At 47.2% G+C, this 15574-nt stretch overlaps 1 protein-coding gene and 1 long non-coding RNA gene across 5 annotated transcripts in view; one reads left to right on the top strand and one right to left on the bottom strand.

The window, feature by feature from the left end:
• LOC139079608 (uncharacterized) overlaps positions 1-15574 on the bottom strand; it is a 34534-nt gene that overhangs the window by 6807 nt on the left and 12153 nt on the right. For all 4 annotated transcript variants that reach the window (XR_011533356.1, XR_011533357.1, XR_011533358.1 and 1 more), the window contains exon 3: positions 1606-1682. This is a non-coding gene — a long non-coding RNA (uncharacterized lncRNA). The remainder of the gene's footprint in view (positions 1-1605; positions 1683-15574) is intronic.
• Positions 1-15574, top strand: part of LOC103556694 (toll-like receptor 12) — a 132184-nt gene that overhangs the window by 106147 nt on the left and 10463 nt on the right. The gene's annotated exons all lie outside the window — the stretch shown is intronic.

The raw sequence follows: 15574 nt of genomic DNA, 5'->3' as shown, positions 1-15574 counted from the left end.
ATATATAAACTGGAGGAAGTGGCACAGATGTTCACTCAGGGATAATCTTCCTCAGCAAAACAAAACAAAACAAAAACTAAAACAAAACTTGAAGGATATCCATCTATGTTCATTCATTCATCCATCCATCCATCCATTCACTCATTCATTCATCACTGGTTTATGGCATGTCCTCTGTGCCAGGCTCTGCTCTAGGCACTGGGGGTACAGAGATGAATCAGGTCTCTGGGAGTTTACAGTCTATTGGAGGAACAGACAGAGACACCGATAAGGGTAAAACCTGCAGTAAGTTGTCCTAATTACAAAACAGGGAGGTCAGAGCTATAAAGAGGTGTATGAAGATGCTGCCCCAGGCCAGGGAGGAAGCGGCTTTCTCAGCCTGGGTGTGGTGCCAATCAATCAGGGGAGAAGACCAGGCGGAGAGGTGAACACGATGAGTTCAGGTGGGGAGGCCTGTGGGCCATGTGAGAGGAGGTGTCCAGCAGGCCACTGGTTACCTGGGTCTGAGGCTGGGATAGCTGTAGGTTCAGGATGCGCATCAGGGGTCATTCACAAGTTGATGGTCACTGAAGCCATGAGAGCATATGAGATTGTGATTTTCCTTCCGTACATGTCCCTGAACTCCCAGCAGCCCGACCGCACAGGGGGCCACACACACCAACCTTTCCCAGGGAGGGTCCTGCAGGGCATTGACCTAAGCTGGGTGCAGCAGAGTACACATCAGCCCTGACAGGAACAAACGTGCAGCACCAATTCCATTTTATGGCCTTGTCTGATGCTGGGACACGTAGAGAGGGCACCAGGTCATCCTCGGTGCAGCAGGGACATAAATCAGACAGCGCTCTGCTTCCTGGGGCCCCAGCTGAGGAAGACAGGGCCTGCCCAGCTCTAACTGGGATCAATTACAGGCCATCCCTCTGGCCCCGGAGCTAACTTCCACGCACTCGTGTAGGCCTGGCCCCAGGAGGCCCTGCGGGGAAGCAGCACCTAGGCTGTGACTGTGACAAGATGCAGAACTCCGACCTGGACAAGGCAAAGCAGAGGGAGCTATTTGCCTAAGTGAAGAAGATAGTAGTGCTGATAATGAAACCGTAGTATCTACCTTCATTGAATGCAGCCGGCAAGGCACCATGCCGAATGCTTCCCGTGAGTTCTTTCCTTTTAACCTCACAATAACCTTCTGAGATACGTTCTACTGGGGACCTCAGTTTACAGATGAGGAAACTGAGCCTCAGCAAGATTGAGTGGCTAGCTCAAGGCCACCCACTTAGGAGGTGGTGGAGCCCGCAATTCAAACCCCAGTCTGTCTGCCTCCAGAAGCTGAGTTCTAAAGAATGGCAAAGAGATGACAGCTGGCCTAGACAGCCCGTCCTGTAGAGTCAAACAGGCTTGGATTCAAATCTTGGTTCTCCACTTCCTAAATGTGATCTGAAGCAAGTTACTGAACTTCTGAAGCCTCGGTTTCCTCATCTGTAAAATGAGGAAAACAGAACCTAGCTTGCAACATTGTTGTGGAGATTAAGAACAATAACGTAAAGTCTATATAAATGCCCGATAAGTAGTTGTGTTATCATCATCATCACCATCCACATCCTTGCCTCTTACCTTTGCTTACCACATTCAGATGGATGGAGGAGTGTGTGTGAAGTCCTGCAGGCATGAGAGAGGCAGCAGCTGGGGACCTGAAAGTGGAAGAGAAGTGGAGTAACTGAGAAATGAGGTTCAAAAAGTAGACCGGGGCCCGATCATGCAAGGTTGCCTTGTAAGCCATAACGATTTTGGGCTTTATTCTGAGGTCAGTTGGAAGCCACTGAAGAAATATAAACAAGCAGAGGAGTGACGTAGTTCATTTTGCTCCTCAGCGAGATGCTTTGGGCAGCCCGTCCTGTTCTCCCTAGGACCCCGGGGCATAAAACAGTGCCTAGGACAGAGTAGGTGTTCAAAAAATATTTGTTGAATGATTTGCCCAAAGTTGTTTTATTCAGGCTTGCTTGATTCTGAGAAGCAGGTGTGCACTCTTGCTAGCTCAGGGAAAAGACGATGCATTGTAGGTATAATTGTAGATGCTGGCTACGGGAAGCCCAGAGCAGAGCCTGGAAGCGGGAGACAGTCCTGGATCCAGGTGGCTGCAGGTCCTCAGCAGACACCATGTGCAGGTCATCATTGGTGCCATCTGCCTGCACCTCACATACCTGCATCTTTCCTACCTGCTGGCCCCTCTCATTCTTAGTTTTGGTTTCCCAAGCACCTTGGCTTGTACATGGTCCACTGTAGCCTCACTGGCTTCCTCTACATTGTGAACTTTCCATCTTAGATCCTTTCGATAAGTAGCTCATTATTTGTTTCTTAGTTCAGATCTAAGGGAGAATCTGATTGGCCTAAGCTCATCTTTTTATGCAGCATGAGTCTGAATAAGGAAGGCAGGAATACCTGAATAAAATCAGGGTTCTGTGAGATAAAAAGAAGGGATAGGAGACAGTTGTTGGGAAGGCAATCAAGAGGCACCACTACATTCCACCAATAATTATTTAACTATAACTTGTGATATGTGCTTTGAAGGAGAAGAGGAGGACCTAAATTAGATTCGAGGAGGAGAAGGTTTTAAAAAGTCATGGATGGCCTGCTCTTAAGTCAATGCTTTATTACTTGGAGCACAGGCTAAGCTGCTATAACAAAATGCTCCAAAATATATTAGCTTAAATGAGATATACGTTTATTTTTCTCACGTGAAAAGTCCGGATATGGCTGGCAGGGGCAGCCCTGTTCCAGGGAGTCACCTAAGATCTGGGTTGGTGGGTTGATGTTACTGTCATTAAAATGAGGTTCCCATTTCTGGGTCCACAGTGTCAAAGGTAAGACCAAGAAGTTGTCACATTGCTTCTACTCACATCCTATTGGCAAGGACTCATGGTGCCACACCTCGCTGTGGAGGAGGCTGAGGAAGGTAGAGTCTAGTGGGGCAGCCGTGTTCTGTGTTACAACTTGAGGGGGTGTTTAAAAAAAAGAATGAGGACAAGGAGCTCCCGGAGGGAGATTCAGAGTCTCTGCTACAGGTACCCTGCCCTTGGGGGAGGAGATGGAGGACTCCAGTGGCCATTAATGGTTAAATGCAGTGGGGAAATCCAGTAGAATGAGGATGGAAGGTGCCCAGTGTATTTGGCATTTAAGAAGTTTCTATGGCCCCAGAAGGGCTGCAGTCAAACTGCAGTGGGTTGAGGATGAGAAGCGAGGATATGGAGCTGGAAGTGTAAGACAACTGTTTTGAGTAACTCAGAGGAGAAGGGAAGGAAAGAGAGGCAGAAATAGCTAAATCCAGAAGAAAGGAGGGCTTTTTTTTTTTTCTTTTTAAGTTGGGAGAACTTTGAGAATATTTACAGGCCAAGAGGAGTCTATTCATAGAGGAGAGTTTGAAGATGTGCGAAAGAGGAGTTAGCACCCTGTACTGCACAGAGGCAGCTCTCAGAGCAGACAGGAGCGGGTGACACCAAGAGCCAAGAAGCAGAGATGAGCCTTGGGCAGAAAGAGAAATATTTCTTCTGAGACGAGAGGAAGGCAGTGAGGATGAATGGGAAAGTGGTTATATCTGTGTCTGTAAGGTGGAGTGGGGTGGAGAGTCAAGACATTCTTGCCCATGGCTCCATTTTCTCAGTAAACCAGAGGAAGGGGGTTCCTGGTGCAGAAGAGAGATTGGCAAATGGTTGATCAGAAAATAAGGAATCTGTGCACCCATGTATAGATTGAGTCAGGTTCAGGGTCACATGGCTTTGCCTCACTTATCCATAGCCTACCAAAGCCAGCTCCATCTAGCTTGGAGAGGAGTACTGGGTGGCCTTATAGATCCAAAGGCAAGGGGGCTTCTGGGTCTCAGGAAGAGCCTAGATCCAAGGAACTGGGCAGGTCTATTCTGTTGGTGATGGCTTGGCCCCTGGTGTGGGCATTGGAGGCATGGAGGGAACATGAGGAGTGACCAGTTGTGGCTGATCCCTGGGGACTCAGGAATTCTAGAATTCTGACAGGGAACTGAGTTCCTGCAGTGACTCAGGTGCGGGGTTCTGGAGCTGCCAATGTCTAGATCTCAGTTATATTGGGAGATCATTTAGGCCAGGGAAGCTTGGGGGACACGAGTTACATTTTGGAATGTGTAACAGTCAAGATCTCATCAGAAAATGGTTGACACACTCAAATTGGACAATTTGAGAAAAGTTTAATGAAGAATCTTTACAAAGATGTGGGCAGGGTTTAGGAAAACCACAAGAGATGGTGCAGAACTAGGGGCTGGTGACAGCAAGCTGTTAACATCCCTAGGCCTGAAAGTCTGGGAGGAAAGAGCAGTTGCCTCAACCCAGAGGGGCCTGTGTGGAAAGGGCCACCCAACAGGAGCTGAGCCCTTCAATGAGGGATTTAGTGGTCCAGGGCAACCCCACAGGGAGGGAGTCAGGGGATGGCATACGCTACCTTCACTCTCCTCTACCCTCCAATCTCCTGCCGGGGCTCCCATTGGCTGAACCCAACAGAAAGCCAGAGGACAAGAGTGCTCAATGTGGTTCATGGAGTTCAGCCACCTGGTGCACAGAGCAGGGTGGAGAAGGGTGGAGAGTGGCCTGGAGGGGCAAATGGAAGAGACAGGAAACTTATCCAGGATTATACCTGGATGTACACACATGTACCATGGACTCAACATCCTTAGCTGAATATCTGAGTTCTCTCTATGATACCAAAAGGAGAGCCAGAGGCCTTACCTCTGAGGGCGGAGGGGCTCCCCAAGAAGAATAAATATTCTCATCCTCATTTACAAAGGGGATGAAGAAGCAGCTCCTAAGAAAAGAACTTGAACTAGGTCCATGCTTCAGGTTCACGTATGAGTGTGTCTGGCAAACTGGGAGAGAAAGGGGGAATGCCAGTAAGTAAATTACAGGAAAAGACTATGCATCTCTGAGGTAGAATCCATTCAACTGGATGGATACTCAAGGTGGTAGGCAGGATAACGGCTCCCCAAAGGTGTCCACATCTTTATCCCTGAAACCTGTGAATATGTTATCTTCCTTACCCAGAAAAAGGGACTCTGCAGGTGTGATTAAGTTCAAGTTTTTGAGATGATTATCCTGGATTATGCAAGTGGGACCAATGTAATCCCAAGGGTCCTTGTGGGAGGGAACAGGAAGGTCAGAGTCAGAGAAGGAGATGTGATGATGGAAGCAGAGGTTGGAATGATATAGGACCATGAGCCAAAGAATGTGAGTGGCCTCTAGAAGCTGGAAAAGGCGTGGAAATGCATTCTCCCTTAAGGCCACCCAAAGAATGGCCTGCCAATCCACTTCAGACTTCTGACCTCCAACACTGTAAGATAATAAATGTGTGTTGTTTTAAGCCACTAAAATTGTGGTGATTTGTTACATTAGCAATAGGAAATTAATATATCAAGTTACTATCATAGTCCCTCAAACACAGTAGGAACTCAGTAAGTAGCAGCCGAATAAATGAAAGAACCTGAAATCAACAAGAAGACTCAGCTCGGAGTCCGAGTGATACTGATGGGTCATGGCTCTGGGTCCAGTGTCTGGACGTATCTGTAGACATAAGTGAAACAACGATCTCTCTAAATAATGTGCCACCTCAGGACTTGAGCAGTCCTGCTGTGACTCCCCTCTAGGAGGACAGCATAGCGGAGGGAGATTAGTTTCTCTATCCTCCTAGGAGTAAGAAGACAGGGCCCAATATGAGAGGCACAGGCACTAACCAGTAGAACATTAAGAGGCAGTCAGAGGAAAGCCCTGCATTGAGAGCATCTGCCCAAGTGATGTCCAGGGCAGAGCAGAGGAGGCAGCATGAGCAGAGGCCTGGGTGGATGCAGAAGCACACATGAGACAATGCTGGGACTCTCAAAGATGCCAAGGGCAGACCTTGTGATGATTCTGAGCCCTGAAGTTACCTAGCTTAGGGATGGTGCAGTACTGAGCCAGCAAAATGTGTGTCTGAATGATGCTGTGGCCTCCTTCGTTTCTGCAGGCTGGTGAGGCCTCTGGGCCTCCAAGTTATCCCTGTAATGCAAAGGGAAGGAGCCATTCTCTCCAGCTCTGCCTCCTACCACTACACCTCATCTAGGGCTGCTGGGCCTGGGGGGCACCATAGTGTAGTTTTCATTTATGTGTCCAACAAATGATAGCCCACTGTGCACGCTGTGCCCAGCAATCAAGCAGGGGCAGTGGCATTGCTCAGACCTCTGGCAGCATGGCTGCAGGCATGGCAGGAGCAGCTGTGTAAATCAGGCTCAGGAGGATGGGTCAGCTCAGCAGAGGAGTGTGGAGAGGGCTGCTGGTCAGTGAAATGGCAGGGCTGCTGTGGGAATGGACTCAGTCTTGAGCATAAGTGAGGTGTGCCCTGGGAACCAATGAAACTTGGTGGGGACAATTTACAGGGAGCTGGACACCATCTAATTACTCAAAATCACTTTGACAAACATACACAGGTCATCCTGACTCCTTCTCCTCTCTCTGTCAGCAGCTGAGGTTTCTAGAAACTGGTAGTGGTGTCCTTCCACCTTGCTCTCCCATCCTCTGGGACTCAATGGGACCTGTGTCATTCTAGGAAGTGGTTCCCAGATCTCAATCTTTTAGGGAAATGGGAAGAAGCTCTTCCCCACAGGAAGGTTTTGGACCCTGCCTTGAATAAGATTGGGTGAAATAATGAGCCAGCCCTGATGGCCTAGTGGTTAAAGTTCTGTGCACTCCTCTTCAGCAGCCCAGGTTTGTTTCCCAATCATGGAGCCACACCACCCATCTGTCAGTTGCCATGCTGTGGCGGCAGCTCACATAGAAGAACTAGAAGGACTTACAACTAGGATATACAACCATGCCCTGGGGCTTTGGGGAGAAGAAGAACAAAACAAAACAAAAGAGGAAGATCAGCAAGAGATGTTAGCTCAGGGCGAATCTGTCCCTGAAAACAAAAGAAGATTGGGTGAAATAAGCCCTTGAGAAGAGGGAGGGAGGTGCCTGGGAGTCAAGGTTCTTGAGATCCAGAGAGGAAAAGGTAGTTAAAGACTGAAGAAAGAGTCTGAGAAAAACCACAGAGACATGGTTCCATATAGCCTGTTGAAAGAGTTCTATGGGTTGGTAGTGACAGAGGAACCTGATGGAAGATGGAGCTTGGGAGGAGGCCAGGGGCCAGATTATGGCTTCAAGTTGTCACATGTAGTGCTACCTGCTGCTGGAAGGTATCAGTCTGGCCTGAGATGACACGCAACTCAGAAAGGACTTCTAACTAGAGTCACAAGATGAGTAGCTCAGGATGTCTACTGACTAGAGATCCACCTCTGAAGATAGCTTTCCAGTGTACAAAATGCCTTCAGTTTCCTAGCATTCCAGTGATCTATTGCAGCATAACTCACCAACCCGGACAACAACATGCATTTTGCACACAGACCTGCAATTTGGGCAGGGCTTGGCGGGGACAGCTTGTCTCTGTTCCGCTCAGTGCAGCTGGGACAGCCAGAGTCATCTGAAGGCTCTGTCACTCAATGTCTGGCAGCGGATGCTGGAACCTTAGTGGGCGCTGTGAGTGGGAACACCTACGTGGCCTCAGCTTTTTCACAGCATAGTGGCTGAGTTCCAAGGGTGAGTGTTCCCCAGAGTGAGCCAGGTGGAAGATTTCTAACTTAGCCCTGGAAGTCATAATGCAACACTTCTGATGCATCTGACTTGTTAGCAGCCAAGCACTAAGGTCTGCCATGTGCTAAGGAAGAGGAATTAGACTCCACATTTGGTTAGGAGACATATTAAAAAATTGTGAACATGTTTTCAAACCACTACACCCAGGGAAGTTGGCCTGAGTGGGTCTCATTCCATTCCAGAGAAGGTAGGTGACTCTCCAAGATCACACAGCCACGAAGAGACAGAACCAGGTTTAACCATGACATACACACACACACACACACACACACACACACACACATTGAGTGTCTCCTACATCTAGCACTTTATAGCATTTGACATTGTCACTAGAATATATAATAGTCATTTTAAACTTAACATTTCAAAAGTCAAATTCATAATTTTCCTAAACCTGTTCTCCTACAGCCTTGGCGTCATCCTTGATTTCTCTTTGTCTCACATCCCACATCAAAACCATCAGTCCATGTTGTAAGTTCTGTCTTAAGATCCATCCAGAATCTCACAATGTCTTTTCCCCTCCAAGTCTACCATCAGGGTCCAAGCCAGCATTATCTCGCACCTGAATTATTGTAGTAGCTCCTTGCTTGTCTCTATGCTTCTGTTCTCACTTACCCACTGCTACCCCCAGCCATTTTGCTCTCATTATAGCAGCCTAAATGGTTCTTTTATAGGATAAATCAGATCACATCACTCCTCTTCTGAAAGCCCTATAATGACCCTGCATCTCACTCAGAGTAAAAGCCAAAGTCCTTGCAACGATCTCTCTGACCTCATCTCCTAACAACTCTCCTGGCTCATTTCTCTTCAGCCACCCTAGCCTGCCTTTTCTTCCAACAGGCCAGGCATACTCCCACCTCAGGACCTTTGCACTTGCTCTTTCTTTTGCTTTGAGTGTCATTCTCCTGAGAGCTGCCCGATTCTCTCTCACGTTCTTCAGGCTTTTGCTCAAATGTCATCTCAATAGAGAGGTGTTCCTGGACCACGCTATTTAAAACTGCAACTCTATCCCAACCTGGTGTTCCCTCCAACTCCCTTCATGCTTTATTTCTCTCCATAGAACTCATCATTATAATACATATTATGTATGTACTTAAAATGCTGTCTTTTCTCTATCCTTAGAAATGAGCTCCACAGCTCAGATTTTGTATGTTTTGTTTACTGCTTATTCCTTATTATTTAGAACAATGCCTGGCACACAGTAGGCTATCATTTGTTGGGTGAATAAATGAAAACTACCATTGTGCTTCTGGAAGCTTCTCCTTATCTTTCTAAAAGCCATGATTTGTGTGCTTTGTTGCTCTAGTAATGTAGCTTTTATGATTTCAACACAATCCTCTTTAATCTCACTTAATAATTTGGTCCTAAATTATATTTCGTTTTTTCCTCCTCCTCCTCCTCATTCTTCTTCTTCCCAAGTTATGGCCTTTTTTCCCCCAATGTTGGAAAGACTTCAAAGTGTTTTATTTTAGGTTCGAAGTCATGTCATCTGCTAAGAAAATAGGATGGAAGAGCAGAACCCCTCAATGGCCTAGGAGAGTTGTTTTGTCTCAGGCAAAAAATTCCTAAAGTGGTGACCCATATGCAAAGCCATTAGTTTTGTAGCACTAAGTCATGATTAGTAAAAAAACAGGCACACCCACATTTACAGAATGACCAAGCTCCCAAAACACACACACACACACACACACACACACACACACACACATCTACAAAACAACCAACCTCCCAAAACACACACACACACATCTACAAAACAACCAACCTCCCAAAACATACACACACACACACACACTCAAAACCCTCAAAGGCAGGTGGAGCTTACCAGACAAAGGGAATAGCTATTGCAAAGGCCCTTGGGTGGAGGTGGGCCTGGCCCTTCTGGTGAAGAGAGAGAAGGCTAAGTGTGGCTGGAAGAGAGAGAGAGAGAAAGAAGAAGAGATAGGGAGGTATGGATGGTATTCGATGATGGTACAGAGGTAGGCAGGGGCCAGCTCGGGGAGGACATTGTTGGTTAGAATAAGAAATTACGTTTTTATTCTAAATGTCATGAGAAGCCATTGAAGGGCTTAAGCAGGAAAGCGATATGATCTAGTTTATATTTTTAAAAGCTCACTCTGGAGTCTGTGTGGAAAATGGATTGCAGAGGACAAGAGTGAAAGTAGAGAGACTAGTCAGGATAGCATTGCCATCATCTGGGCAAGAGATGATGGCATGTGGTCTAGGGGCCTAGTGATAGAGACGGAGAGAAGTGGGCAGATTCAGGATGGATTCTGATGTGGCATAAACAGGGCTGGCTGCTGGGGGTGAGCGAAGAGAAGAATCAGGAATGACCTTCAGTTTTGGAGATTGAGCAACTAAGTGGATGGCGTTGCGCTATGTACTGAAATATCCCCTGAATTGGAGACCCCTGGAGGGGAGCAGATTGGGGCAAGCATGGCAGGACAGGAAGTCAGGAATTTGTTTTGGCTAGGTCAAGTTTCATTTGCCTGTTTGACCACCTGGTGAAGATGACAAATAGGCAGTTGGATCTAAGAGTCTGGAGCTTGGGAGAGAAGTCAGTGGTGGTGATATAGATTTGTAAAGTCATTGGCAAATAGATGGTGATCATTTTGTAATGTATAAAAATATCAAATCACTGGGGGCTGGCCCCGTGGCCGAGTGGTTAAGTTCGTGCGCTCCGCTGCAGGCGGCCCAGTGTTTCGTTGGTTCGAATCCTGGGCGCGGACATGGCACTGCTCATCAGACCACGCTGAGGCAGCGTCCCACATACCACAACTAGAAGAACCCACAACGAAGAATATACAACTATGTACCGGGGGGCTTTGGGGAGAAAAAGGAAATAATAAAATCTTTAAAAAAAAAAAAAAAAAAAAAATCAAATCACTATGGTGTACACCTGAACTAATATGATATTGTATGTCAACTATAAATTACACTTCAATAAAAAGATAAAAAATTTTTTAAAAAATGGAAACAAAACAATAAAAAAAAAAAAATAGGAGGCCGGCCCTGTGGCCTAGTGGTTAAGTTTGGCACGCTCTGCTTTGGGAGTATGGGTTCGGTTGACCTATGCAGACGTACACCACTTGTCGGTGGCCATATTCTGGCAATGACCCACATATAAAATAGAGGAAGATTGGTACAGATGTTAGCTCAGGGTGAATCTTCCTCAGCAAAATAAATAAATAAATAAATAAATAAATAAATAAGAAGAAGAGCAAAAAAATGCCATGAGACCGGATGAGATCACCCATGGAGAGAGTTAAGAGGAAAGATGGAAGCTTAGGGTTCTCTGCGAACATGTCTGTGTTAGGCAAAGTTGTGTGGGAAACAGGAGCCCGGGGAGGGCAGGCCTTGCCTGGGTCCCGACCAGGGGCCCAGTGGGGCAGACAGAGGTGACAAGCGACAGCCACAGTGAATAGGTGGAAGGTGTAAGAATTCTCAGAGATCCTTGGGAAGGGAGCCTGGGAAGAGAGAGGGTTTCCTGAAGTCTTACAGACTGAGGGTTCAGACTGTTGGTGCACCTGCATTGAAGGGATGTGTGGACTGTTGATAGAATAAACAAGAAGACATCTAGGTCACTCCTCTTCCCATGGGTTTGTCACCTCCAGCTACCATGAGCTTCTTGAGGGCAGGGACTGTCTCCTTTGCCTCTGTACCCCGTACCCAGCTCAGAACAGCTGTGGCATGAAAGAGGGAAGAGAGTGAACTTTTAACAGGCCTGTACACATGGTCTGAAAAGGAGACTGTCTAAACAATGAGATCTGCAGGCCAAAAGGAAAAGGGATACTGAGAAACCAGGACCAATGGCTCCTTAGAGCCTCACCTGCAGGCCCTCTTCGGGGATGGAGTAGCCGCCTTGCTGCTCCCCCGAGCAAGAGAACACTTTGCTTCTCTCCCCAGAACTGTGGAGAAACCCATTCATCCCCAAGCAGAGCATCCCAGCAAGCTCACAACCCAGATGGCAAACCATATGGAGAGGGATTTCTCAGAAGTCCCCAAGGAAGGAAGATGCTGGCTTCTCCTACCTCCTGAGCTCCCGCGGTGGATCCCTGGTGGGCGGGAGGGAGAGCGTCAAAGCCAGCAGGGAGGGGGGACCTCGAGCAGATGTGGCAGTGGGAGTGGATGAGAGGCGGTAAACATGACTAGAGCATGGAAGGGCGGAGCTTCTGCACCCTCCAAAGGTGGCCTTTGGTTTTAGTTCATCCTGGTGTTCCCTTGGGATGGGGCGGCCATCATCAGCCATGAGAATGCAGAAGCAAAGATGGCTGTTTAGGAGAGAGGGGAAAGTTGAAGCAGAGATGGGAGAGAGAGAGGAACTAGTGGCAGGTCTCTGACAGCTCCACTCACTGGCTTCAGTCCTTCTCTAGGCCCAGCTGGCTTAGGGTTCCATGAGATACCCCCACCTCCTCCCCACAAATTGTGCTCGGGGGAGTCTGAGTTGATTTCTGTTCCTGAACACAAAAAGAACCTCAATGAAGACAGTAGCGTTGTCCAGGCTACTCTTGGCCCGGCCTCTTTCGCTTCCCCAGAAGGCCTGCTGCCATTGCTGCAGGATGACAGACAGACAGTTCCACCCAGCTGCCCGGCTGGATTCCCATTTGTTCCATTGTGTGTCAATGAAAATATCTCCTCATCCTGTAGACCTTGTTTGAACTCCTCCTGCTGTCCTTGTGATGTTTGGCATAACAGGAAACAAGGGCAGCCTTTACTCAGGGCTATCTGGGAATTCGCAGTCACACCCCAATGTCCCCTGGAAACCCAAATGAGGAAGTAATAATTAGGACATTCTCTCCTTTTATAGAAGCAGAAACTAACTACCTTGGGGATCTTGGACAGGCCACTGGACTTTCTTGGGCCACAGTTCTCCATCTGAAGAATGGGGGGAGGCAGGGCTTGGGGGAAAGCATACAAAAACTGGATCATGAGGAAGAAAAGAGAGCATAGAGTCTGGCACATAGTATGTTCTCAACAAAAGTGAGTTATTTTTACTATTAAAAGGAATTTAATGGGTAGCCATAAAAAGAGATTCTGGGAAATAAAACATTTCTGGGCTTATATTGTTTAAAGTGCTTCTCAGGATGCCTGGCACATAGGAAGGTATAAGAGATGGTAGTTATATGAAAAATGTTTAGTGTTGGGACAAGGACTGAAGTGAACTCAGGCAAGCAAAAGCCATTTGATTTGGTGCTCGTGGAGCTGTGGCTCAAATGTTTCTTCCTTTTGTTTAGAATTCTGGTGATGCATAACCAATGCATATGGTTATGCAATGAAGTCGCTGAAAATTTGTTTGCTTAAAGATGATGTTTGCTGACCAGCTAAGAACTTATAGAGAAGGCAGTCATTTGGTTTGTTAGAAGCCGTCCTCCAGGAGGACAGGAGCAAGTGGAGGAATAGGAGGTGAGGGACACAGGGGATCAAGAGAAAGTGTAGGGAGAAAGGATCGGCTGAGAATGGAGGCAGGAGAGATGGATGAGTGGAGAGAGAAAGGAGAAAGCCCCCTCGAGAAGGTGGCCCCCTGATCAAATATTTTATTATTTCATTTCATTAATTTTATTTGCACAGCTGGTTTCTCAGTTCTCTTTCTTCCCAGAACAGTTCTCTGGGCAGCCTTGACCAGACCACAACATGAGAATTATCTGACTTCAGCTTCTGGCTATAAACTCCTCACATCACACCCCCAGGAGGAGATGATGAGACCTCTGTCTTCGGAATGTGTGTGTGGTGCCATGGGCCAAGAGGGTGGAGGGAGGGGTCTTCTGCGCTCTGAGGGCTCCACTTCACTTCCACGGTCGAGAGTGGAGGCTGCTTGTTGCCGCCAACACTCCATCCCCACCTGACCCGACCAGGACCCTGGTTCTGATCCCAGCTCTGCCACTTGCTCTCTGCTTGGCCCTGGAAAATACCTTTCTTTTCTCTGGGTCTCTGTTTCCCCATCTGAATAGGAAGGTGTTTGACTAAATGAACTCAGAGGAACTTTCTAGCTCAGGCAGTCTGTAAGTCTCTGAGATCCAGAACGACTGGGGAAAGGAAAGACACAGGGGCAGGAATCCCAGAGTTTCCCATCAAATGCTGGCCCCCAGCTCCTACTTGGTGAATTAGAGTGAAGCAAGTTAGTCTGCTGGTTACCTTAACTAAGGGCAACTGAGTCCCATCCTAGGATTTCCTTCCTTTCCACCTGACTTCAAATTCCGCTCTTCTCACTTTTAAACAAGTAAAAGCCAGATGGGAAATCATCACAAGAGTAAAGTATATAGTTTTGCACTCTTCATCTAAACGCTCTGGATTATGTCCAAGGGAGTGATGCAGTTGGACATGGCCCCAAGCGTCATACTGTACATTAATGATCTGTTATGTATCCCTCTCCCACTAGACTGAGAGCCCTCCACGGGCAGAGACTATGTCATATTTAGCTACATAACACTAATAAATATTACAGGGTTGAGGGGACTCCTTTTCCATCCCTGACACATGAGCCAATTGAGAAATATGCAAAAGAACAAACTCTCACCTTTACGACTGTAAATCAGATATTGGAAACCATGTCTTAGAGCTGCAGACATGTGGGCTTCCTAATAGCGAAACTTAAATTCGTTTTATCTGTCCAGTTGTGGACAGTGCAGGGAATTTGCAAATTTCCCCATGTGTGTGAGGTCTGCTCCTACAAAACTTGGTGGGTGAAGAGGCAGATTAAAATGTGTAGTGCCAAAGGGAAAGGAAAGAGAAAGGCACAGAGCTCCACATCCCCATATTCTCTCCCCAACTTACTAATATCGTAAGTCCTACTTCCTCCTCAAGAAGGTGTGAAGGGGTCAAGGTAAGGCAGGAGGGTTGTACTAACGGTGGTTCCTCCCCATGGAAGAAAACATCAAGTGTGGGCGAGAAGCATTCTCCCCTACCCACACAGTTCCAGGCGTGTTATGAGCTCAATATGCTTCGTACGGGGTAGTGGATATTTATCATCTTTTTGGCTATCAGGCATCTGAGCCTCTTTCTATGTTTCTTTTCAGGGGAGAGGGTTCACCCACCTGGAGGGAAGTAGAGCCTGCTTCTCACTAGAGAAGACAAAAAATTCCAGAGGCTTCCTTTCTCAACTTCTCTTGAAGTGTATTGTAGACCCATGGACTAATATTTACCAACTAGATAACTCTGACTTTGAATCATAGGACAGTGACATTAAAAAGTAGGGACCAAGCAGAATCCCTTTTTGGTAATGGGGTAAAGGGGGCAGCAGGGAGCTATATCTAGTTTCTCGTCTAGCAGCGGCTCCAGCATCTAATTTCTGCTGGATTAGCAGTGCAAGCTAGCCCCAGCAGCAGCACAAGTGGCGTCCTCACTGGATAAGTTGCATAGCATGATTTGGGTGTTGTTCTTGAATGTGTGGCCATGGGTCTGGTTCTCAATTCCCCCTGAAGAGTCCGTGAGGTGCCCCAAATCCTTTTCATAAGTTCCTTTTCTGCTTTGATCAGCCAGAGTCAGTTTCTGTGGCATATAATTAAACCATGACAGATGCAGAGTGTGCAAGGAATGGTTGTTGACAACAGACCCTCAGGAAAAGAGGAGAAATCTGAGGATTGGTTATTTTGGTCTTTTGGAATCAAGGGCAGTGAAAACCCAGCTTTAAGCAATGGGACTCTGACAGGTCAGACATACAATGGTGAAACAGTCAATTAAGTGGAAACTTCTAGTCACCTGGAATGAAGTGCCCATTGAAAGCAAGGCTCTAAGAAACTGAGTGGCTGTGCTAGAGGGCAGTGTGTGGGGCACAGAGACTTCAAGCTCATATCCTAGTTACTCAGTTCGAGTGTCCACCTAAAATCTAAGGACCTTTTATGTCTGCGATCGAAGAATCTCAAATTTCTTGCAGCAGCAGGAACAAGGGGAAGAGGTCGTATTCCTCGAGT

Source organism: Equus przewalskii, chromosome 2 (assembly GCF_037783145.1).
Source record: "Equus przewalskii isolate Varuska chromosome 2, EquPr2, whole genome shotgun sequence".
Lineage (NCBI taxonomy): Eukaryota > Metazoa > Chordata > Mammalia > Perissodactyla > Equidae > Equus > Equus przewalskii.
This window is presented reverse-complemented; position numbering and strand designations above follow the sequence as displayed.